This window comes from Zophobas morio, unplaced genomic scaffold (assembly GCF_036711695.1).
Source record: "Zophobas morio isolate AGI-343-1 ecotype UQ-CSIRO unplaced genomic scaffold, CSIRO_AGI_Zmor_V1 ptg000004l, whole genome shotgun sequence".
NCBI classification, from domain to species: domain Eukaryota; kingdom Metazoa; phylum Arthropoda; class Insecta; order Coleoptera; family Tenebrionidae; genus Zophobas; species Zophobas morio.
Window position 1 is genome coordinate 16,489,183 of NW_026972109.1, and position 17,576 is coordinate 16,506,758.

Below are 17,576 nucleotides of genomic sequence, written 5' to 3' on the forward strand. Positions count from 1 at the left end.
TGTGCCTTCTTATCACGGATTATCAATTATCATAAATTCTGGTTAATGTGTTGTCATTTCACCTAGCGTTAAATACACATCCGTTTTACGTACGAAGCAATTATTAATGGTAAATTCCAGTGTTAGGTTTGAAGAACTTTTACTTTTTAAATGAGCTCATACATGGGCGTTCAAATTTCTACGTACGTAGATAACAAATTAAGAGAAAATTAAGTTAGTTTATCGCTACATAATAAGTTAGAAAAAGCTGACTTTTCGTTTACCTTTAACACAAATAAAATTTTGTGTTATCTGTGAACCGAGTGATTTTAAAATCAGATTACCAAGTATGAGTAAACATAACGTTTGCTTATGAATGTAATCGTGCTTGTCGATTTTGTCCTCTTTTTCCACATGCATACAAAATAGATTTGCCGTTTAATTTTAATGCATGACGGTATAACTAAAACCGTGGAAATTTGTTTGATTTTTAATTACTTATATTAACGTTGATTTAGGGATTTAGAGACATAGTCAAAAACGGTGGCCTCAAAAAGGGTTAGCTCGAAGTCTAACTTTGCGTTAAGTTTTCGAACCGTTAGACCTTTTTAATGTCTGTAAACCCGGCGCATTCTACAAAGCTGTCCCACGTTCGGCGTATGTCAAGATGGCTGTCTTAATATTCATGATGGTCTTGGAATTTTACGCGTTCTTCTCACGCAAACATATTTCTACATTCATTTTCGTACACCTCAGGTGCTCTTTTGCCAAGAAAAATTCAAATAGATCTATCTATAGAAAGTAAATAAAATTGTGGCGTGGAGCGAGCGAGACGTACAAGTTTGAAGTACATATTTAAACGTGCCTGAATATGTATGTACAGGTATTATTACTTCATTTAACAAATCGATGTTGTCGAGGAAATTGTTAAATGTAATTCAGAGTATAAATTTTAGAGAATGTTGGAATAATAATTTGTTTTGAAAGTAAAAGTATATTTGGCAAGCTAATATGCCTAATTTACGGGAATGAGAATGATTAGTGTGGGTGAAAGAACCTGGAGTGCATAAACAGTAGCGATTGCGTACTTGTTTTTTAAATCACTATGATGGGTCTAGCTATTAAGAACATTAGAGGAGTGCATATGGAATTACGAGCTCGAGCAGCGAGCGAGACGTGTACGCAAAGGTGGAGGTCATAAAACCTACGCCATGTTATTTAAATTAATATTATAATATTATTATATAAGTAAGTATATTTTAAATAAGCAAGAAAAAAGTTTTCCTTAAAATGTAGGTCGTCTATGTTACCTTTGTTATTCCATATTTTATCGTGGCAACAATATTCAGTGATTTTAGTTCATTCAAAGCTGGTAACTTTTGGTCAGGTCATGTATTGTATTTAAACTGATGTTTTATTAAAAAAAAAAAACTCAATACAAATTTTTAATTCAGTAAAATGTACATCTGTGAGTGGGAGGCGTTAAAGAAATGTATTTGTTCGTGCAACTAAAATGCGTCACATGCACAAATACATTGATAACTGTAAAAATTTCGAGAGTGCAGTGTTCTTTACTTAAAAGTTTTTTACACTTTTCTTAAATTGATTGGCGACATATTGTAATACTTATTTGCAACGGTACACGACACACTTCGGCTACTGAATTTCCTTACAAAGAAATCGAACTTGACGTGTCCACATCTCGAGAAATTACTTCACACAAAAGCCCAAAAATGTATATAACAATGAGTCAGTGAAGCTTCGCAAAAACTCTGAACATTTTCACAGTTCATACAAAATGAACAAAAATTTAGTCAGAATCAGCTCTGAAACCTGTCGCATATCCCGACAATCCTTCCACGAAACCACACTTAAACGCTGCCCCACTTTCCATTAAAAACAGCTAACGGTTGAATAAAGTTTCAAGAACTTGCCTATTACTGCCACAAAAAATATAGCACCTTCTACAGGTCCAACCCACACAACATGCAAATAATTTCCTTATCTCTATATAAGTTCAAAACTTGTTTTAATAGCGATACGCCAAATTCGTTTATGCACATATAAAAAGATAAACAAGAATCATTCTTCTTCATCCCACGTTGTTTGCACGGATGGCCAAAAGTTGAGGCACAACCTTGGAACTTGTTCATAACTTAGGCTAAATCCGATCCAATTTGTAATGCGGCAATTATAATCATTAAAATATTATGAAAGAGGTCCGTATGTTATTATAAAAGTCCGAAAGCCGCTCATTAAATAATATTGGACCGTAATTCTGCGGTGTGGGCAGCGGAAATGTTGCACCTCGATCTGGTTGCAACATGTCGATGTGTGGGTTTGTAAAATACTGGAAACTTGAGGTTGCTTGCAAGGACCAAAAATGTGGTAAGTTAGTTGCACCGAACTTCCCTGGCTTCTGAGGCATCAGTACGTAATTAAATATGCGTCAGGACCTAGAGGTGCGATGTAAACAAATTACATATTTTTTCTTTTTTGGAAATACCAATCTACAGACAACCTTTAGCCGAAGAGCTTTAGATTTATTTTATGAGTTTTTCGATAACCAATTTGTTGCATGTGTGAAAATAGACTGAACAGTTTTTGGGGTATTTCGCAAAATGGTTGTGCATGTGGTTCAAAGCCGGATTTAGACACTCGCAAAACTAAATTGGGACGAATCAGTATCCGAAGATCCACGAAAAAGGGGCTTTCCAAAGATATCTTTGTACCATAAAACACAAGGTACATGAAAAGTGTTTTTGACGTATATTTTTAAACAAAATGCATTCAGTTCTGAAAACAACGATAAAAGTTGTATTTAGTACTCAAATGACAAAAAATATTTGGTTGAAGTAAACAATGTGAACGACACCATTTTAAATCCTTTGCATGATTTTACATAAATTAGTACCGACAAACATTTTTTTAATGTATATTTCACGTTTGTATCTCATGTAAAAAATCCAAATGTCACACTTGTTACAATAAATTAAAGTTTTTGTAATAAGCTCTGTTTATGACCTTTGTGGAATTACCAAAATTGATGCTTCCATAAGTATAAAATCTGGCTTCGTAAAACTGTACTGTAAGACTAAACACAAACTTTAGTGTGTTTCCAGAAATTCAAGAAAACCTAATGAACCGCTTCTGGGATAATAAAACAAAGGAAGCAAATTAGTTTTACATAAACTATTTAAACATCTTGGGTAAGCAATTGTAAATAAATAAATTTATTAATGAGGTTTACAAAATTTTGTGTAATAATTTCTGAAGTGACGTCATCCGTGAACCAAGATTTAAAAAATTCGTCAAGTGATTTCCGAAATAAAAAATATATTTGATGGTGCTAAGAATAACCTTAAACATGGGAGTGTATTATTGAAGCACAAGTACTTGACAATATTTTGAGATAACGTCATCAGTTTTTTGTAGAGGACGAGCCGACAAATTTTACCATATTGTTAAGCAACATTAAAAATTTCAAGGTAATCGATTCTTTAATTTCAGAGATACGTAACACAAACGCCGACAGACAGACGACAACGGACAATAGAAAATCTGCATGTGCGCATTTAACGACCTGTAAAACGGCAAGAAAATATTAAACTAGACAGTCGCCGAATGATCTTGACATTACTTAAAGTAGCTGTGGATGTTGTAGTAAAAATGCATGGGAAAAACAGTCTGATAGAATACACGTGTAATTACACAACAATGGGTGGATTAAATTGGAATTATTCCAATGAGGAGCGTAAAGTACCCCACATTTGTATAATTTGGTGGTACATTTTTTCATAATGAATGCATTTGTTATCTAAAGGGATTACAAACATGGATTTGCGGAGGAAAATTTTATGCGTCAAAATGTTTTCAGTAATGAGAAGACTCAAGCTTTTGATGTAATCTATGCGCATTCCATTATACCCATTTTGGTGTTGCTACCTTGACATGTAATCGTGGATTTGCTAGAATTGCCTATTTACATTAATGAGAATAGCTCTGTCTATTATTATTTGATCGGATTCAATTACCATTGAAAGTAATGGTTATAGAATAGAAGTTCACCAATAAATGAAATCGATAGTTCTGTATAGACGCTGCAAATATCCTTCTTGGGAAGTTATAGAAGCATTAAAGGGAAATCTGCTTTAACGGTAGCAAAATCATTACCACATTAATGATCCTTTGTCGGAATCAGGATATGAGCTTTTGAAAGCTTTTGTTCAATACAAAGGAAAAAAAGCCAATCCTCGAACAGAAAAATCAAAAATTAATAACCAAGTGAGACATAGACCACCCGGGATGTTTCTCCGAGCTTTTGCTATAATTACAACAGAAACGCACTGGATATTTGTTAATCGTGAATTAGTACAGCCGGAAATGTAGGGTAATTATTTCATAAGCGTTTCCGGCGGTGAAAATTATTATGTTTGTGTTTCAGGCCCAAGAATCTTCTTTCCTTTGAAGTACTTTGTGAATATTAAATTCGACTTTTTCACATTCGCTTGGCGGTTTTTGACTATTAACGGCTTCCTACATCTGGCGAACATTTCACAAGTCGTCACTTTTTTCTTCCGCGGGCTCAAATTTCATATCAAACAATCATTCCTGTCGATTCAGTTGTTTTGCAACTTTACTACTGTCGTATACCATATAAGCGAAACGCGTATTTTAAAAATCAATTCAGTTGCGTTTGCACTGGAAACACTCGTACTCTCAAACACCGATATCGCGGCGGGGATGTAGCTCAGTGGTAGAGCGTTCGCTTTGCATGTGAAAGGCCCCGGGTTCGATCCCCGGCATCTCCACTTTTTTTTTTCGTTGTAATTCATCGCATCATTCTTTTCCAACAAGTCTGTTTACAAATAAAGACGTTATTTTCGTCCGTTGGACTTTTTGGAAATGAAAGCTCCTGGCACGGGACCAATTTCCGATAAATTTTCGTCGACAAGTCGCCGTCGCGTCTGTGTCCAGTTAACATCATTTAAATATAGTTTTACAGTTAATCCAATATATCCGCGAAGCCATTATTCAGGGTGACACTAAACTTGCGTAAAAATAAAAACACAATTCCACTTATACGCGATTTTTTTCGATGACAAAATAAACATGTCCTCTTATCGTTTCACGCAAATAAAGTGCATGTTAAATAGATTTTAGTTAATCCATTTATTTACGAACCTGTTTCGCCTACCAACACTCGAATGAAAATTGTTGAATGAATTATTCACCTAAACGTAGTTTTATTACGATTTCCGGCAAAGAATGGGATTATAAAATGCGCCTTGTAATGTATGATTCAGTGTAGTAAATATTAAATTATGTCATTTTTAAGATTTACTAAATCAATAGCCGCGATGTGTCATCTCGGTGGTTCGAAGAACTTTGACACTTTATTGCGAACACTTACTTTTTGAATCACCCGGTTATGAGACGAAGGTGTAGACACTACTACGAAAACGCATATTTTATTCAAATTGTTGTTCCATGGACGATTATCAAAGGAAACATTATTATTTTATTATCGTGATTATCCTACGTAATATATTACCGTAATTATTATGTCTTCAAGGTTCCACACTGACAAAAACTGAATTTTAATATTTTTAGCCACAACGTTATAATTGTGGAAACCGTCATTTTATATTTATCATTGAGATAAGAATAATTTTTATTTTGTTACGTTCTTGACATAAACCTGTAGTATTTTTAGATATTTATAAATAAAATTGTTACAGTCAGTGTTCCAATTAATGTGGCCACCTGAGCTTTCGGCGAACAAGGTTATGTAAGCATCGAGTTTTCGGAAAAACATTATAAAATATAGTGCATTTTTACGATCGTGTAATATGCTTTGCAATTGCGACTTTGTCAAGGGTAATGTTTTCCGGTGTTTAAGGCAAAACTATTGCTATAAAGGCAACAATTTTTCTCTAATCGATCTGTGTCAGTTATACTTTCCAAAACAGTGCACTACAAAAAAAATAAAACTATTCAAACAAAGCAATTATATACTCGTACTCTGCAATATACATTTTTTATTTAGATTTTACAAAAATTAAAAAAACTAAGAAACTTTCTCCCTTGAAATCGGTCAAATAGGCAGGCAAATGACATTGATTTTCACTTTTGCAGTCCCACTTCTACTATTAATGAAGCCTTGATACTGACACTGATTATTTTCTTTGTTGTCAATTATGTTCCAGTTATATCTTACTTTATATTACACTATTTTTATAGCTACTTCCGCAACATACGATGTGTCATAGTTTGGTATTTTTCTTTACGAATTATTTCCTGCCTTATTGTTATTGTCCTTTTATCACTGTGCGTAATCTCGTGTAGCATCATCCTTTCGCAGATTACGTTTATGCGGTTTCGAAATAAGTTTCTTCCTTCCGACCGACTTAATTGTGTACAGATTAAATAGTCTTAGCAACATTAAAAATAGTCTTTGTAAAGGTGTTAAAACATTACGAAAACGTTACATACATTATACAAATCGCCAAATACCGTATTATTCACCATTAAAAAATTATGCAAATTCATTTCATAAATAAATAGGCCAGGTGCATCACGTCATCGTTCAAATAAATACATTTTGCCGATTTTTTTTTATGAATTCAACATAATCTTCGATCACACAGTTGTGTAATACATGGTCTTGGCATTGTTTACCCGACTTATCACTTTTATATCTTTGTGCTTTACCGAACTGTAAAATTACATAATTTTGTGAAAAACCGCCTTTGATGATTCGCACGAACTTGTCTCATCGTTCCAAACTATATTTATTTTCATTTATCCACAATTATTTGTACGTGCAAACAATTTATCCGCTGTAGAAATCACAGACCTCAAATGTGATTCAAATTATGTTTTAGGTGACGTCGACTAAATTTTCCGTTGCTAAACGAATGACGTGTGTCGATGTGACATTTTCATCAATTTGCTCTATTATACCGTGTTTATTCAAAAATTAGTTTAGGACAGGAACGACTAACAGGTGTAATTTATAGCATAATTACAGAAAAATTGAGGGTTAGAGTTTATCAGTCAACGCGTGGGCGTTTTTGTGTGTTTATTGATGCTATTATTCTTTATGATGAAGATACTGATACCTAATTGATTTATGTATGTAATATTGGTAAAATATGTCAGTAATTCATTTTGTTGTTGTTGCATTAACACCATCAGGTAAAAACGATTTAACATTTCACTGTTTCCACCTTTTTGAATTTCTATGAGATCATGGCTAATATTTTTGTGTGAGTTTTTCATCGGCGAAGGTCTTTCATACGCTTGTAGGAATTATGAATTTAGCAAGGTTATTATCTCAATTATTAATTAGGTGTTATTAGACTCGAATCACAGGTGTATAAATGCCATTACTTATGTAAATTAACAAATCAAATGATCATTTTCTGTTATTACAATGTGGCGTTAATGATCAACATGGTTTTATAATTTCGTTAAAACTTTTTGGATTTTTTCCTTGAGTGAAAAGTTTACGGTGCATTATTCATTATACAAATATTTTACGGTGTATGTAATGTTAGTAGCAAGTGTGGGTGTTTTGGTGTGAGAGACGGCACGTGTCAATAATTGTGTGCAGGTTTCACAATCAAACTATTTGGGAAATTATTCCAATGTAATATATAAAATTAAAGTAAAATGGTGTCCAAATTCCGATTACTGTACTTTTCGAGATAAAAAAATTTATCAATAATTGTAGTTACGCATTAATTAGATTCTCATTGTTAGATAGTTAGATATAATATCAACTAACTATATCGGATGCGCAATTATTATCCACTTTGATTGCTTGGCAAAAAACATCACTCATTTAACACGGACCAATAAGAAAACTTTTCGTAAATAATTGTTACTCAGTATTAATACGCACTGAATTCCTGTCAGTCACTTACTTAATTGTTGTCAAATAGTTAATTGACTAAGATTTACGCTTCAAACAGTTTCTTTAGATCGCGGCAGTTATACATTCAATGAATATAATAGTGTTGTCAAATGTAGAAACTTCCAAATTAAATATTTATGGGACACGCCAACGCTAAAATGCAAAAGTGTTTGAGATGTAAATACAAACTTTGAAAAAGAATAATTTATTATTTTACGTTTTGTCTTTAATTAATTGTTCCACTCATCGAAAGATTTTTAAGACCACTCTGAAACATGCAAATCAAACACATTTCAAATGAAAATTGGTCACAAATTCACTGTTCCAGTTTCTGTGTTGTATGAATCATCCTTGTGTTCACCTGATGCGTGCGAATTGCTCTTACCAAAAATAAATTAGTGTTATTATATAATAATGAATCACAAAACTAACATAACTGGAAGTTACATTTCCAAATTAATATTATAACACAGCTAAAAGATCCAGAAAAGATAAAATTCGAGAACTCGAGGGTTTTTATCTACGGGGACCACTTTATAAAAGTTTGACTGATTAAAACTCACAAGGTCGAGGGTTATTTGTGGAACGTACTGAATAACAAGTAGCGAAATATATTGTAAAACAAGAGCCACCACATTTAGTTTACATCGGCTAGTTAAGTACACTTTCATATCCATTCAGTTAAGTTTTCAGTTTTACAAAAAATATACTAGGTAGCTGAAGACTTGACAAAAATTTCAAAAGCTTATCACTGATTAAAACTTCGTAGATAGGTTAGGTTGGGGAATTTGGCGAAACGCATTCTTAAATCAAAAGTTACAAACATTAAATACTTCGACCAATGAAATCCATTTTCTGTTTAAAAAAAAAAAAAACACTGGTATGTAGTTTTATGGTTTTAAAATATCGTGGTGGTATTTATCACTTTGAAAATGCATTCCGTTGTTTAGATTTTTAGAACTTTTGAAAATGTTATTGCCACTTAACGGTGAGTAAAATATTCCACAAAATCATTTAGAAACAAGTTAAGAGCAGGCATAATTTTGCAGCTGTGGAGAAAATAATTACTGCGAAAAATGGGCCACTATTAAAAAAAGTATTTTCTGAAACAACCCGCAACATGAAAAATCACTTTTCTAACAACTGTACAAAAAAAATCTAACCATATGCTAACAACGAAAGTCAAATTTGCATTTTTTGTATTGAAAATTCAGCAAGAGCTGTCTGGCAGGTGTGACACGCATACAAGGTGCATTCGTGTTTCCAACAAATGTAAAATTCTTATTAGGTTGAATAAATCTATCACAGAACTCGGTGGTGGGCAATTCATTTGAATTGGCCCGTCAACACGAATTTACCGAACTTTTGGCAGTGTCACCCGAAATTAACACCGGTTTTTCTCGTCGGTCTCTATTTGCGTTTTCCTTCCTCGCAACTCCCATTAATCACTATGCAAATAAGATACAGTGTGTAATGACCCCGTATCTGCGGAAATTGTGAAAATGCATTGTGCTTTTCCCCGGAAACTCCAAGCCAACAATCCCACTTTTCAACCCAAAAACCGATGGACTTTACGCAAAAATAATCCAAACACTGCGTAAGCCAGTTCAGTGTCTTTGCACATCTCGTTTCCCAGAACATCGGCTATTATAAACGTAGAGCAGAGGGGGATTTAAATACTGGGCAACACCGACCTAACCGACTTAAGTCACTTTAGTAAGCAACGCAAGCGTTTCGTGCAAGCTCGTATTCCGGCTCGGTCCGCATGAAAGTTGAGCACGATAACCGCGTTCTCGTCTGTTGACAAAATTTTTGTTATGTGTTGCTTTTGTGTGAAATAGTGCAAGTGAATATTCAGCATGGTTGTGAATAAAATAACGATGCCCGCCCAACCGAATATGAACATGCGTCGCGTCTTCCTCAACAGAAAGGTACGCTAATTTTTTTTAAAGCCAAGGCGACTTCGGCGGTGGTTCATAGCAACTAATAAATTGCACAAACGGATCGTTTTTTAAAACGGTTTCCGGATTTATCCGGTTGTGCGAAATTTAAATAAATAACCCCTCTGTGTAGTTTGTTGCCTGGCGTGTTATTGATTGTTTAAGTTCGCCGAAGTTCGGCGTATTCGAAATTTTGGCCCGCCATAATTTAAACGCATAAGCAAAGCCGATTTCAAGTCCACGTAAACAGAGGAGTTTATGGCTCCTTTACAAATAAATCGTTATCGGTATTTTGGGGCTCGTGCGTCAGTTTTTTCGATAACATTCAACGGAATCCTGCGAATTATTCGCGGAATTTGCGCTTACGAAGACAGATGTTTGCGGTATGATCGAGTAATTGGGGTCGGGCGTTTGCAAACGTGGACTACCAGACAACAAAGACAAATCCGCGATATTTCCGAATTCTCTGGATCAAAGTGTTTATAAGTTCCTCGTCGTAGTAAACGTAAATATTTACGAATGACTGTTAAGTACGCAACACGACTTAAGATATCCGCATTGATGGGAAGTTGTGGCGGTTTCTGATAGTAATTCGCGATGCGAATGATCGAAAGATTGGAGATCACGTGAATTGCGTAATTTTGAGCGGGGTCAGAGTTTTTATTTGTAGTGTTCTGGTGTTGTTGTTGAGAAATTCCGGCTTCTTTGTGATAGAAGATAGAGAAAAATGTTGTTAGGGGACGTCGGGGACAAGTGGAAGGATGCAAGGATGGAAAGACTGAAAGTAAAGCCACCGATTATCGAACCGCGAAGTTGTTCAACTTTGACGTGGTTGTCCGAAAAAATTAACTACAGACAGTTATGTACGAGACTATGAAAAAGAAATGTCCGTTTGCGTGACCATGACCACGCCACAATTTATTTCAGTCTAGACGTAACGATTATTCGGCTGCAATTACTTTTTTATCATCGTACTTTTTAATTAATAATTTCAACTAAGAAATCAAAAACAGATGAGATTGCAAAGGAAATATTATTTCATTTACAAAAGCGAACAGTTATATACTGAATCATGTGACCAACAAGACAGTTTTATTCGCTAAACTGCCCGCTTGCTCCGGTAGCCATTACCATTAACTACCGAGAACGCAAAGGATACATATTTTATAAAGCCATCTTCTGCTTTTTATGTCTACTTGTGTTACCAGTTTTTTAACTTTCTCGATTGAGAAGTTTCCTTACTTCTGGAAAGTGAATTAATTTTGTGTGCAGGTTGTTCGCTTGCTTCACGGTTTCATTATTGCCATTTTGTTAATCTGATCTACGTTCTCCTTTAAAATTTATTACCCTCTATTATTTTTTAAAAATTGAACGCAATTTGAAATTAAAAAATGGTTCTTAAAACTTTTGATAAAGTTAGTTGTCCAAAATAGGTGTAATTTCCTATCTTCGTAGGCACAATAAATCGCTGATACTGGTTTGAGCTTTTGTTTCAGTAAGATTTATTATTACTTTTTTTAATGACGTTATCAGTTCTCGATGGGAAAATATATTGATTTATAGATATGTACAAAACAGTACTAATTATAACATTACCATATGCTCAAAATTTATTTATTTATTTGTTTTCGAAATTTGCTCGACAAACAGTTCTCAAAAAGGAAAACAGATTTTCAGAAGCGATGAATAAACAAACGTTTAGTTAATGTTTTGTAATCTCTGAATCAATGCTATTATCTCACTAAAACTTCAAAACAAGTCTGTTATATAATTACTGATTTTTAAACTATAAACCTTCAAGGTTCAATTTTCTTTAAATAATACAAAATCAGCTTCACAGTATTTTACGTTGGCGTCAATAATTTTTTAGTGATAATTAAAAATTTTGTAGTCAACTGCTCTAAAGCAAAAACAATTTAAAATGTGATCAGTAGCTAATTTTTAATTACTATCTTGTGGTTTAATAATTCCGTTCTTAATTATCATTAAAATTCATTTGACATTAAACTGGCACTTTATAAATATGTAGTTGTCACAGATATAAACGATTAAAACAAGTCACGTGCTGGAAGAAAGTTTAATGGCCACTTTATGCAAAACAAATAATCTATTAATTGTTGCTTGTTAAAACCAATTACGATTTGATTTTTGAAAAGTATACATTATAATTTTCCGGGAAACGATACTTCACACCCACAATCAAAGTTTAATTATATTGAAATAGCATTTCATTCAGGATTTCCGATGAATAACTAATTTCTTGTTAATAGTACGAGCGTAAATGAGCTACTTTTAATGACTAAACTAACAGTGCGTAACATGAACGGACGATTTTTGTTCTTTACAGAAATAATTCTTTTCAAATTATGCAATTTTACGGTAGTAAATTATTTTGGTTTGTTGAAGACAATTAATCCAAAACTAATTAAAACCAGGCGAATTTTTATTTGAACATCCGCTACTTTGTAGTCCAGTGAACCCGACTGAATTGTTGCTTTGGATGTCAATATTTGCTCGAAATATAACCCTTATCGAGTATCTAGTTCAAGCAACTTTAATTTTTCAGTCGAAAAATTCAACCTCACAGGAAGTGCACGTACAGTCACACTGACTTCTGCAAATAAGTATTTATTTGCACACTTAAAATTTTAAACAAACAGTCCTAACACAAGTTTATCTATGAGGAATTGATCCAAAACAGACGCCCCATTATACTTACCACGAGTTTATTTTGAAAAAATGTTAACTGTACTTACTGGAAAACACGAGTGTTTGTTTAATACTTGTGATGGAGATCGCCGGGAGCACGTAAGTTGCACCTTGAACAGAAAAACATTTTTTAAAGCTTTAAAAACTTATTTCAGGAGTTATTTATACTTGAGTTAGAGAGTCGTTAATGACTGGCGGTAATCATCGTGATCTCTGGCGTGAAAGAAGCATAAATTATTGTGAAGGTTTTCCGAAACACATTGAACACAGTTTGATGAGTTGCACGTTTTTAATCGTGTTTTGGAAATCTTTCAAAATAGTTTGAGGTTACAAGTGTACAATAGTGTGCTCATCTGGTGCGGGTTTCCCCTAGGAGGCTGCTTAGCCATCCTGCGTAGCAATTTGTTGTGGCTTGTGCCTCGGAGACGATAACGTAAATTGCCTTAATCTGCTTAAAAACAGCTTGACGGGGTGAAATTATAGAAGTCTTGTTGGTAACAGTAGACACCGTACAGATGTCCGAGGTCAAAGTTTTATTCGCGATAGCAAAAGGAAAATTTACCTTCTTTTCCGCGTAACAACTTGTTTATTTTTGGATCAAAACATCAGCCGGTTTGCATTTCTTCGACTTCTTTAATTCCTGCGTTAAATGTGAAGCTTAATTGACTTAATGCAACATCAAATGGGATTCGTCTCGGCAAGTGATGTGTCCAATTTATCAGGTATTAAAAGACAAATTGAGTAAATTCCAGTTTTGTTTTTAGCCGTTGAACCGTACCGCATAATTACATGTATGTAAATGAACCAAACAAGGACAGTGAAACGTACGAACAATAATGTAATAAAATCGGCTTTCATAATTAACTGTCAGCTTGCGCCCACACGTACTTACATATTAATGGCGCCCCGTGTAGTTTATTTTCCTCAACCGACTTCAAATAATGCGGATCAAAGAAAAACACGAACTGGGCTTAGTAAATCACGGGATTACGAAGGACTCGTTGACGCAGGTTGAATCAAATAGGTCACGAATTTTTGGAAGCCGTACATCTGGCCTATGAAATATTTCAACGCGTAAATACGTTTTGACACGCCGAATTCTAAACCAGTCACTTTTTCATAACAGATCCTGCTTTATTAACTACACGCATAACTCTCGGGCTCCAAGCCACTAAATCAATTAAAATCAATTGATCAGATTTGATTAGGGTCAATCGAGTTTGAATAGCAGACATGAATGGCACCCATTTAAAAATATCGACACCTACAACAAACATGCCTCGTACGCTTGTTTAAATGATTAGCGGAATTTTGAATCACCGGGATTTTTAGTCGTTTTTGATCGTGTGTTGTGAAAATAGGCGAACGTTAATAACTATATCAAACATTACCAAATGCTAATTTTTCGCCCACGTTTCCACACTCCGCAGCGCAGATATGAATTATTTATTGTTTTTGATCAAATGTAAAGCAGTTCCATTGATACAAATTCCAGCGTTTCCTGTAACCGGCATGAATCAACCGTCGTCATGACCTGATTTGTTCTGGCGAAAAACGTATTTGGACTTACGAACGAATGATTTCATGGCGGTTGATTGTTTTGTCTGTTTACGAGAGTAGTGTGGCTTGCGGCAGCCCCGAAAAGCAATATCCGGACTTTGTAGATAGCAAATTCTAAAACAGTTGATCAAAGAACACGCGAGTTGTCGCCGACGACCCACGCACACGCACACTCCCTCAAAAAATTTAAAATTCAAGGTTCGCACAAATCTCAATGAAATTTATGTGTTGTTAGCGAACAATGCGAAAGACATTGAGAGACATCCAGGCGTTTGTTTTTTACGTTTTGGCAATTATACAAAACTTATTTTACCAAGTGATCAATTTCGTGTGCAGTTTGTCCACATGTTAAAGAGCCGCTAACGCGGCAATTTACCTCGAGAGTACACACGTCGTGGACATAAATCAACAGGTGTTTAAAACGTTAACTCATGTACGGGGTGATCATTTAAATCTGGCATCAGAGAAACTCGTGACAAAAACTCGTGTGTCAGCGCTTATGTTTTCTAGCAGCTGGTGATGCCATGACGAATGTTAGTCAAACGTCATGATCACTGTTTAAACGTCACGCCACACGGCAACCGCACTATTAATTTGATTTTAATGACAATTTATTGTGGTGTTTTGGAATTTCTGGACATCCGTTTATTACCGGAGTTAATTTATCAACATGAACAAATGTAAAAAAAAATGGTCGAAAATTATTTCGACAGAACGTCCCTCACTTCGGAAGTACACTCCAACAAATACTGCTTGTCCGAAAAATTATAAAATTTGATTTTGCGGAATTTACTTTGTGACACTTGATACGCCCGAGAAGGTTTCACAATCGTAAAAAAAGATATTTGGCGCCACCGAGAAGGTTTCACATTAAAAAAAAAGACTTTTGGAGCCCCTTACATTTTATAAAAAGAGAGTCGGACCCCGGAGAAGGTTACACATTCTAAAAAAACATTTGCCGCCCCCGAGAAGGTTTTACATTTTTAAATCAGTCTTACCTTAGCAGGTACTAGCCCCACCCGCCTGAGATACCTCTCTTTTCTTAGAGGGTATCTCATTGGCCGAAATCAATTTTATTTTAGGAGGTACTAGTACCGCCCACCCGCCCTCTTTTTTCTTAAAGGGTATCTCATTTGCCAAAATCAGTCTTATCTTACCAGGTACTAGCCCCGCCCACCCACCCTCTCTTTTCTTAGAAGGTATGCCATTTTCCAAAGTCAGTCTTATCTTAGCAGGTCCTACAGTTGGGGCCCCCGAGAAGGTTTTACATTTAAAAAAAAGACAATTTAGACCCCCCGAGAAGGTTTTGCCATTTTTCGATTTAAGTTTCTGAAGTTTTCGATTTTTCATTGTTCGATTTTTATTTCTTAAAAATGAAATTTTCCAATTTTTGAATTTGTAATTTTTCGGTTTTCAATTTTCCGATTTTTCAACCTCTAGATTCTTTAATTTATTTTTTTTAATTTAAGATATTTCTATTTGTCGTTGCTTCAAATTTGATTTGCAATTTTTGTAGTTTTCATTTTAAATATGTAGTAATAATAATAATTTTAAAATATTTCACTTTTTCAATTTTACGATGTTGGAATTTTTTCATTTTTCAATTATTGAATTTTATAACTTTTTCATTTTCGGCTTTTCAATTTTTAGATTTTTAATTTTTCAATTTTTCGATTCTTCAATTTTTCATTTCTTCAAATTTTCGATTTGCAATTTTTCTGTTTTCCAGTGTTCCAATTTTTTAATTTTTTGTTGTTTCAGTTTTAAATTTTTAATTTTTCGGTTTCATGATTTTTCAATTATTGATTTCTTCAATTTTTGATTTGCAAGTTTGCAAGTTTCCATTTTAAATTACATACATATTTAAAAATTAAAATGAAAACTTGAAAACTTGTAAATCAAAAATTCAATTCAAGTTTCCATTTTTTCAATTTTACGGTTTTAGTTTTAATTTTTTTCAATAATTAAATTTTAAAATTTCTTCAATTTTTCGATTTTTCACTGTTACAGTTTTCCGACTTTGGAATTTTGACGATTCTGTAATTTTTCGATGTTTCAATTCTCGTGTTTTCCACTTTTTCGATTCGATTCGTTTTTTCTTCTTTCCAATTTTTAGATTCATTATTTTTTTACAGATCGATTTTTCAGTTTTTTAACTCAAAAACGAAAAAATATAAAATGAAAACTTTGAAAAAACTTAAAAATCCTAAAAGAGCAAAATCAAAAAAACGAAATATGTATTATAAAATCGAAATATTGAAAATCGGAAAATTGGGTATAACTGGAAATACAAAATTTGCAAAATTGAAAAATTGGAAAATCAGGGAACTGTAAAATCGAAGATTGAAAATTTGAAAGATTAAATTAACGAAAAATTATAAAATCGTAAGAAACATTGAAAAAATAAGGAAAGGAAAAAACAAAAAATGAAAACTTGTGATATCGAAAAATTGCAAATTGAAAAAATTGAAGATACCAAAAATTGCAAAATTTGGCAGTTGAGAAATTGAAAAATTTAAAGTTGAAAGAACGAAAAATTGTGGTATCAAAAAATTCGTCGAAGGTAAATCCAGATTTTTTAAAAAATTATAAGATAAGTTAAAGTAAATGTCGTTCTTGATTTAATGCAGTAAACTGCATTCATTAATTTTTTGAGTCAGCCTGTATAAATAATTCTAAAAGCTATGAGTGCATTGATAAACCACAAGTATATAGTCATAGTATTTTGAATACGTCAGAGAATATTTATTGTGTAAAATCTTGAGTTGACGTCATCAATTTTTAGGGAGGGGATAAATGAATATATTTTGCTTTAGGATTTACCATGGGTGTCGTACCCGGAAAGCGTTTACAAGTTTTCAGAGCATTGCAGTTTCAAAGTTAAATTGTGTGTTGTTAAAATTTGGATTTTTTTTCCAAAAGTCTAAGATGTGGTAAGTCGCCTTAGCTTACGCTCACGAACTAATACTTACATAACGGTGATAATTACTATTTTCCAGTACATATATAAAGTTAAAAATTTCGAAATTCGGAAATACATTTTGAAACCATTAAAACACATCACAAAAATTGCTTGTGTGACTACAGAAAACATGTGTATGTGCATTTTTTTAATACAGTCCTTACGTTTTTTTCTTTTTTTATTGTTATCTTACATTATTAATATTGATAATATAGAATATGTAATTAAGTAACTTGATTGATGTTAATCTTGTATTTGTGAAAATCCTATCTATTCTAAATTTGTAATTCGAAGTAACACAGTAATTAAATGCGGATAACTAATCACCGTTACTTACAGTGATCGCTTATCCAAAAAGTTACATGAACGTGTATGACAGAAACCTGACAAGATAGTAGGTTCCGAGATATGGTTACAAGCGTTTCGAGATACGGTTAACAAGTAGCAACAACAAACCCATCCAACCAATCAAATTAAATTGTCACTTGCGAATATCCAATACAAT

At 33.6% G+C, this 17,576-nt stretch overlaps 1 protein-coding gene and 1 non-coding gene across 2 annotated transcripts in view; one reads left to right on the forward strand and one right to left on the reverse strand.

Annotated features, from left to right (window-relative positions):
• The window catches only part of LOC135143462 (leucine-rich repeat-containing protein 15-like), a 144,787-nt gene that overhangs the window by 126,350 nt on the left and 861 nt on the right, over nt 1-17,576 (reverse strand). The window contains exon 2 of the mRNA XM_064075326.1: nt 12,597-12,659. The gene's annotated coding sequence lies outside the window, so the exon portion shown is untranslated. The remainder of the gene's footprint in view (nt 1-12,596; nt 12,660-17,576) is intronic.
• Nucleotides 4,719-4,790, forward strand: Trnaa-ugc (transfer RNA alanine (anticodon UGC)). The gene has a single exon. It is a non-coding gene; the product is annotated as a tRNA-Ala (tRNA).